Source organism: Garra rufa, chromosome 9, assembly GCF_049309525.1.
Source record: "Garra rufa chromosome 9, GarRuf1.0, whole genome shotgun sequence".
NCBI lineage: Eukaryota > Metazoa > Chordata > Actinopteri > Cypriniformes > Cyprinidae > Garra > Garra rufa.
Genome location: NC_133369.1, coordinates 5,287,312 through 5,296,793, shown reverse-complemented (window position 1 = coordinate 5,296,793; position 9,482 = coordinate 5,287,312).

Below are 9,482 nucleotides of genomic sequence, written 5' to 3'. Positions count from 1 at the left end.
CTGCTTGAAGCTGTTTTGTGGAGCTGGAGGGAGCTAAAAACAGAAATGATGAATAAATAAGCCTGAAACATTGTGGAAAATGCCTGGAAAGCAGACACTAAATTACCTGAGTAATGAATATAATCTTATGCAGAAGTTCAAGAAGCCTTTGGTTGGGATCATCAATCTGTCGAACTTTTCTCTGAGATAAACAGATACCTGCCGATGCTGTGAAAGTGTGAAAAACACAAGTGAAATTACCTAATATTTCCAGGTGTTTTTTTTACCTTTAGTGTGAAAACCATGTTACAAAAACTATATAAATTTGTCTAAATAAAATTAAGAAAACAGAGACTTTTTACCTGGTCGTGCTTTTGCTTTGTGACAATCCCCACTGCCAAATGCAAAAAAGAAAGACTTTCACTATTTTAAATGTGAACACCTTTAAAAAATAAATAAATAAATAAATAAAATAAAGGAAAATAAAATAAATCATTCCTTTAATTGTATTTAATTTTTAAAAAACAAAACAAGATAAGAAAGAGTATAAACTTACCTGAGCATGTTCAGTTCATCAGAACATTTCACACTGATATTCCCAGACATGTCTACACATTTTAAGAACAGAAGAAACAAAACATATTTTAATTTCTCAAGGCATTTGCATTACAATGCTTTTGTAGAGTGCATTAAAGATAAACTCTGTCACCTTGGCTTTGCTTTTGTTCTGCTCCACTTGCTGAAAGAGATGCAGAACTTTCCAAACTCTGAGTCTGTGATTCATCTTGTTCTTTGAAGCCAACGCTCTGAATAAAAACAAAATACACTAAATATTCAGGCTGTATCACTTGAAAAAAACAAAAACAAATACACCACATTTGTTAACTGATAGACAAGTTATAATAATGAAGAAATAAAGAAAGTCCAGCAGTTTTCTGATCTAACCTGTTGCAGTGGGCCACATATCCTGGTCCTGTTACTCTCCAGGAAGTACTTCTGTGCTCTCTTCCTGTCTCGCTCCGCCCTTCTCTCCAAAGAATTATAGGATACACAGAGATTGTCCACAAACTTCATCATTAAATCTGAAATTCTGGAACTGACCTCGATGATGTCAGGACGCATGTCTGCGTTTGGAGTCAAGCACCTATAAAAAGACAAAGAAAATGTGTCCTATAATTGCGCTACTTCTAAGAAAGCAATCTAAAAATTTAATTCTGTGTAGGTTTTGATGATGAATAGCTATAATGCTTGCCAGAAAATACAAGGAAGCAACTGGACTGCATTTCCCTTAATTCTCAGTGAGTTTGTAGTATTTTAAATAGTTTGATCACTTAAGTTCAGATGGTGACAGTTCAATAGAAAATCCAGTCATCTCATACCACTACAGTGAATGTTCAATTTATCAGTATAGAGCTGAGGTCAGAAGTTTACACCCCCCTTTCAGAATCTGCAATATGTTAATTATATGTGATAGTTGTTCATAAGTCCCTTCCCTCGTTAAACTGAACAAGTTAAACCGCCCGCTGTTCTTCAGAAAAATCCTTTAGGTTCCACAAATTCTTTGGTTTTTCAGCATTTTTGTGCATTTGAACGCTTTCCAGCAATGACTGTATGATTTTGAGATCCATCTTTTCACACTGAGGACAACTGAGGGACTCATATGCAACTATTACAGAAAGTTCAAATGCTCACTGATGCTTAGAAGAAAACACAATACAGTAAGAGCCAGGGGTGAAAACTTTTGAACAAAATGGAGATGTGTACATTTTTCTTATTTTACCTAAATATCATTTTTTTCAAAGGCTACAGAAGATAGTTACGTGTTTCCCAGAAGGTAAAATAAGTTAAATTTACCCCGACCTTCAAATTCCAAAAGTTTTCACCCCCCTCTCCCCAGCTCTTAATGTATGGTTTTTCCTTTTGAAGCATCAGTGAGCGTTTTAACCTTCTGTAATAGTTGCATATGAGATCCTCAGCTGCTATCATTTATAGTACATAAAATATAGTATAATTTTTAAGCAGATGTTAATTTTTAGGTATGGAGTAAATTTTATGTGTTATTTGAAGCATGTATTTATTATGTATTGTAAATAAATTCAACTATTATTTTCTCTTGTGGACTATATGTAAACATCCTTAATGTGAAATATTGTATTCAGGTCAGTACTAAATAAACAATAACATGCATTTGTATGATCCTTTCTTATTTTGATTAAAAAATACATTTTGCAGATTCTGAAAGGGGGATGTAAACTTTTGACTTCAACTGTATATTATACAGCCTTGGTGAGCAGAAGAGACTTTGTACATGAAAGCAGCAATTTCTCAGGGAATCATACCATTTAATCATGTCAGTCACTCTCTCAGAGACGGTTTTGTCTTCAACTGGCTCATAAACCGCTTCCACAATCTAAACACATGACGAACAAGAGCAAGATCAGATCAAAACAACCTAAGTGCGTGATTTAAATGAATAAAATGTCTGAATGTTTATTTTCCAACACATTGCATGGACTTCTTTATTATATGGTAAAACCATCACCTTGGTAGCGAGCGAGAGCATGTTTGCGCTGTAGAACGGAGGCGTGAGGGTGACCATCTGATAGAGGATGCAGCCCGCAGCCCAAACGTCTGCCTTCTCACCATACGGCTCATTCTTCACAATCTCTGGACTAATACACAAAAGACTCAAACTCCAACAAATGTTCACCTGATTGTATTTGAGAATTGCAAATAAAATATATATCAGTACACACCAGCAGTACAATATAGTCCCGACCACTGATGTCAGCTTACTGTTTTCTTGTTTCTGTTTAGCAAGACCAAAGTCAGCTGGAAAAAAGATTACATTCTTATTATTATTAATAAGCTTTCTATTGATGTATGGTTTGTTAGGATAGAACAATATTTAGCCGTAGTACAACTATTTAAAAATCTAGTATCAGAGGGTGAAAAAAAAATTTTATATTGAGAAAATCGCCTTTAAAGTTGTCCCAACGAAGTTCTTAGCTTTGCATATTACTAATCAAAAATTAAGTTTTGATATATTAAAAGTGCACTGCAAAAAATGCTTTTCTTACTTATATTGTTTGTACTGTTTCCAGCCAAGATATCAAAAAATTCTTAAATCAAAAAGGATTTTCTAGACAAGCCAAAATTATTTCCTTGTTTTCAGAAAAAAACAAGTCAAAATTAAGTGAGTTTTTGCTTAGAACAAGCAACATAATCTGCCAATGGGGTAAGCAAAAAAAGTCATGTTTCAAACAGAAAACTTTATTTAAAATATTATTTTTCTTACCCCATTGGCAGATTATTTTGCTTTTTTTTTTATGGAAAATGCACTTAATTTTGACTTGTTTTTTCTAAAAACAAGACAATTTTTACTCTTCTAGAAAATCCTTCTTGATTTAAACATTTATTTAACATTTTTAGATATTTTGTCTGGAAACAAGACAAAAAATCTAACTAAGTAAAAGCATTTTTTTTTTTTTTTTTTTTTTTTTTTGCAGTGTAGGAAATTGACTAAATATCTTAATGGAACATGATCTTTACTTAATATCCTAATGACTTTTGGCAATAAAGAAAAATCAATCATTTTGACCCATGCAATGTATTTTTGGCACTCTGCTACAAATATACCCATGCTTCTGGTTTTATGGTTACAGATAAAAATCATGAAATTAACTCACTAATAGTGACTTTATCTCTCTCTCCAAGCATGATATTATTGGGTGTGAGATCTCGGTGGATGATCCGTTTCTCCTTGTGTAAGTATCTCAAAGCCAGACAGATCTGTGGAGGTTTTAATATCTAATAACTTTCTTATTTTTATTTCATATTTCCCTTGTTTTGTGTAAGTGTCGAGTTCCTCACCTGTATGAAAATGTTCCAGACTCTCTCTTCAGTGAACGTCTGCCGTTTTTCTTTGAGAGAGCTGAAATGTTCAGCCAGAGGAGCTCCTTCTATGAGCTCCATCACAATATAGAGCTTATCAGCTGAGACAAAGACAAAAATTATAGCTAAATAATAAAAATAACCAGATAAAACACTCTCAAATTTAATGTAATTTTTTACAATTTAATTTTACACTCAAACACAATATTTTAGCTATTTAAAATAACTGTTTTCTATTTAAAAATATTTTAAAATGTAAATTATTCTTGTGATTTCAAAGCTGAATTTTTATCATCATTACTCCAGTCTTTAGTGCCACATGATCCCTCAGAAATAGTTATATTTTCATTTGCATCTCAAAAAACATGTATTATTGTTATTATTATTATTATTACTATATGAAAACAGCAGAGTAAAATGTTTTCAGGTTTCTTTGATGAATAGAAAGTTCAGAAGAACAGCATTTATCTGAAATAGAAATCTTCGGTAACATTATAAATGTCTTAATCATCACTTTTGATCAATTTAAAGCATCCTTGCTAAATAAAAGTATTAATTTCTATAATTTCTTCCCAAAGAAAAAAATACTGACTCCAAGCTTTTGAATGGTATAGTGTATAATGTTTAGGGCTGTCCCCGACTATGAATTTTCATAGTCGAATCAGAATTTTCGAATCTTTCTATAGTCGACCGATAGTCGAATCATCTAAGCTTATGTGTGTGTGTGAATGGGTTGGGAGGAGCACGACACTATAGTCAGCACTAGGAGGGTAAAACAGTTTTTATTTTATTTTACACACTGCACACAGCAACAACTTTTAATAAGCGATCAAAACTGCCTGCCAACTGACAGACGAACTTATTTAGGTTTAAATAAAAACACAGAACGCGTCTTTTAGTTCTAAAAACGCGAGGCGCACAGCACTGCCTTTTTTGCTAAGCAACGACCAAAACAGCTGTCCTGTCAGTCAAATCAAAGGATTATAGCGCGAACGCTCTAAAATCTTAGTTTTTTGCTGTTAAGTAAACTGTCATATTAGCAGAAACCCTAAATAATACAGCTCCTGGTTACCCACGATAGACACCAAAGGTTTCTCCTCCATTTCTTGCAGTCTCCGGACTTTTGAAGCAACGGTAAACTTTCGCCATCACAACAGAAGACCGGCCTCTCCATTCATTCGATTGGACAATGGAAAAGAACGCGAATGACGTTGGGCGTTTTTCCGCTCAGAGTTGATTTTTTTTTTCAACTTCAGGCGCTCGGAGCGCTCCTGCAAAAACGCGAGGCGCGGCGGGCGCATAAACAGAGCGCAGAACGCTCACTGCCAACAGAAAACCATTCAAAAGAGGCGCCTCCAATTGCAAAAACGCGTTCTGTCTGATCGCCGCCTTTAGCCCTGCCGTCAAGATGGTCCGCATCTCATCACGGATCAGGGCAAGTGAAAATTAAATCTGTCACAGGGGTGGTTAGATTTATTCACAAACACGTTAAAAATATTTATTGAACGCTTCTTTCTTTTCACTTTTGTTTTTACTGCATTATCATAATCAAAGGCTGTATATAACGTAATATAACCGTACAAAACCAGTAGTTCTGTGTGCAGTTATTAGACATTGAGCACCCCCATATTGCCAAAATGGTATGATGCTCGTTTCACCCGCGAAGATTCGACTGTGAGATCGGTGGTCGAATCAGGCTCCGCATATCGATGCATCGAATCTTCGACTATTCGGGGACAGCCCTAATAATGTTACAAAAGCATTTTACTCCAGAGAAATGCAGATTTTTGGATCAAACTGTTATAAACATTGATAATAATAATAACAATGCTTCTTGAGCAGCAAATCAGCATATTAGAATGATTTCTGAAGTATCATGGGACACTGAAGACTGGAGTAATGAAGCTAAAAATTCACAGAAATAAAATACATTTAAAATATACTCAAATATTTCAAAATTCTACTGTTTTTGCTGTACTTTGTATCAAATAAATGCAGGCTTGGTGAGCAGAAGAGACTTCTTTTAAAAACATTAAAAATCTTACTGTTCAAAAACATTTGACTTGTAGTGTATATATTCATACTATGCATATCATTAAATATTAATATTAAATAAAATACAATTTGTATTTTAAAAATAGGAGGACATACCTTCTAGAAATGTTTTGAAGTATTTTACAATGTTTGGATGAGACATCTGAAAGAAATTAAGAATTATAAAAGACAGCTTTCAATGTTCAGCTCACTGTGATAATTTCACGGTCTTAACAATAAGAAATTATATTTTCCTTAATGTAAATGACTACAGATTTATTCCTTTCTTTAATTGTGACATTATTAACATATGACAGCATTATAGTGCCACGTAAAAAATAAAAAATAAAAAATAAAAAAGATTGTTTACAAGATTAAAGTCGTAATGTTTCGAGAAAGTCAAAATTAAAATTTGTTTTAAAAATAAAGCCGAAAAATCTTTCGGAAATAAAGTCAAAAATGTTTCAAGAATAAAGTCGAAATGTTTCTAAAATAAAGTTGAAATGTTACGAGAATAAACTTGAAATATTTTGAAAATAAAGACAAATTATTTCAAAAATAAAGATGAAATTATGAGAATAAAGTCTAAATATTTTGAAAATAAAGAAAATATTTTTGAAAATAAAGTCAAAATGTTTTGATAATAAAGTCAAAATATTTAGTAAATAAAGTCGAAACTATGAAAAAAAGTTGCTATGTTTCAAGAATTAATTTGTAGCAATTATTGACTTTATTCTCAAAACATTTAGATGTTATTCTCATAGTATTTCGAATTTAGTCTCATAATATTTTGACTTTATTCTTGTAATTTTGACTTTGTATTCTTAACAATATTTAATAATAAATCTTATAATCTTAGATTTTTTTTTAATGTGCCACTAAAATGCCACCATAACAGCTAAACACATTTAAAATACTAAAATTAACTAAGTTTTTTTAATAAAATCTGCAAAAAATATTTTAAAAAAAAACTGTAAATAAATTATTTAATGTTGTTGGTGCATTACAGTAATGAGTATGTGTTTATTAGTAATGCAAACAAGGTAAAAATCTTAATGTTTAAATTTTTTTTATATATAGATTTATTTTCTTTTTATAGATTTATATCTTTATTAAAAGCATTTTTTTTTCTTATTTTAGGGTGAAATGACATCTTTCATGGGATTTAGCAAAATGCATAATCTGTGACTTTCCTCACTTTGACCACTAGAGGGCCATCTGAGCTGTTTCTGAATGAGACTCCATATATTCACCTGCTCTTTAATGATGGTCAGCTCAGACACAATCTTCTCCACACTGCTGTCTCTGGATCGCTTGTCCTTGCCAAAGGCTGGATTGTGAAAGTTCACTTCCTTCAGTGCTAGAATGTTCTGTCCGTTCTGTTTACGGACCTTTGAGTAGGAATGAAAACAACAGTGAATGGCTCAATTTAACTATTAACCAATGCAGCACAAATAAACAGCAAAGATGGTTCACCTTAAACACGCTGCCAAAGGCACCGCTACCCAGATGGTCCAAAACCGCATAACCATTGATCACTCTCAAAGGAGGCCGGTTCTGGTTCACCGTCTCTATGCTTTCCCTGAGAACATCCAGGTCCTCCTCCTACAGACCATAGAGAAAATATTACAGAGAGCTTTGACCTTTCTTTCTCTTTAACTAGTTTAGTGCAGAAGATTCAATTTAACATTGGAGAAGCAGCAGGGTCAGTGTAATTTACTGATGAAGACAAGAAAGATCATCAGTATCTTACCGATAAGAGGGCGATTTTCTCCTGTAGTGGTTCATATGCAGTAATGTCTCTTACATAGTGCCCAACATCAATGAACATCTCAAACAACTCAGAAGAAAATAGCCTGGAACAAACAAACAAATTGCACCAAAATCATTTCATTTAGATATTAGAAAATAAATATAAAAATTGTACTAATTTCTAAAAAATAAATAAATAAATAACCCACATAATATAAATAAAATACAGAAATAATAAATAAAAATGGAGAAAACAGTCTGGAACAAACAATTAGCTCCAACATAATTTAAATAAAATAAAAAATAAAAAATTATAAAATAAAATAAAATAAAATAAAAAATAAAATAAAAAAAGTAAAATAAAATAAAATAAAATAAAATAAAATAAAATAAAATAAAATAAAATAAAATAAAATAAAATAAAATAAAATAAAATAAAATAAAATAAAATAAAATAAAGTAAAATAAAATAAAATAAAATAAAATAAATGAAGAAAACAGTCTGGAACAAACAAACAATTAGCACCAACATAATTATTTTATATACAAAAAAATAAATTAAATAAATGAATAAATACATAAATAAATGGAAAAACAGTCTGGAATAGAAAAAAATGAGCACAAACATAATTTCATTTAGATAAAATAAAATAAAAGGAAAAACAGTCTGGAACAAATAAACAATTAGCACCAACATAATTTAAATAAAATAAAATAAAATAAAATAAAATAAAATAAAATAAAATAAAATAAAATAAAATAAATGAAGAAAAGAGTCTGGAACAAACAATTAGCACCAACATAATTATTTTATATACAAAAAATTTAAATTAAATAAATAAATGAAAAAAAAAAACAGTCTGGATTAAACAAACAATTAGCACCAACATAATTATTTTATATACAAAAAAAAAAAAAAGAATAAATACATAAATAAATAAATAAATGGAAAAACAGTCTGGAATAGAAAAAAAATGAGCACAAACATAATTTCATTTAGATAAAATAAAATAAAAGGAAACACAGTCTGGAACAAATAAACAATTAGCACCAACATAATTTAATTTAGATAAAATAAAATAAAATAAAATAAAATAAAATAAAATAAAATAAAATAAAATAAAATAAAATAAAATAAAATAAAATAAAATAAAATAAAATAAAATAAATGAAGAAAAGAGTCTGGAAAAAACAAACAATTAGCACCAACATAATTATTTTATATACAAAAAAATTTAAATTAAATAAATAAATGAAAAAAACCCAGTCTGGATTAAACAAACAATTAGCACCAACATAATTTAATTTAGATTAAATAATGCAAAAAACAGTCTAGAACAAATAAACAATTAGCACCAACATTTAGATAAAAAAGGCAAAAAATATAAAAAAATAAATAAATAAATTCAAAACAATAAATACAATAAAAATAAAATACCTTTTAAAGTGATGTCTATTGCGTTCCATGCTAAAAAGGAATCGTAGGGCCCTGAAAGCATAACACTTCAGAAAAGAGCTAAATTAATACGTGATAAACACCGTATCTTTCATATTAAACCTGCTTGAGACTGTAAAGCACATTTGACATACCTGTAGAGATTTTGCCTGAGGATCTTTAAGGTTTTGTGGCAAAATCAATTTGCCAATTATGTACACGCCATTCTCCTAAAACAGAATCAAAGCATGCATGAATATATATTTGTATGAGTTGAACGCAAAGTGATGCTTTTGATTCAAGAAAAAAGCATGTGACAAAGAGAAGACTACCTGAACTACATTATGTGCTGTTGTGTCATCCAAAACAAGCTCGGTGATTGCTGCAC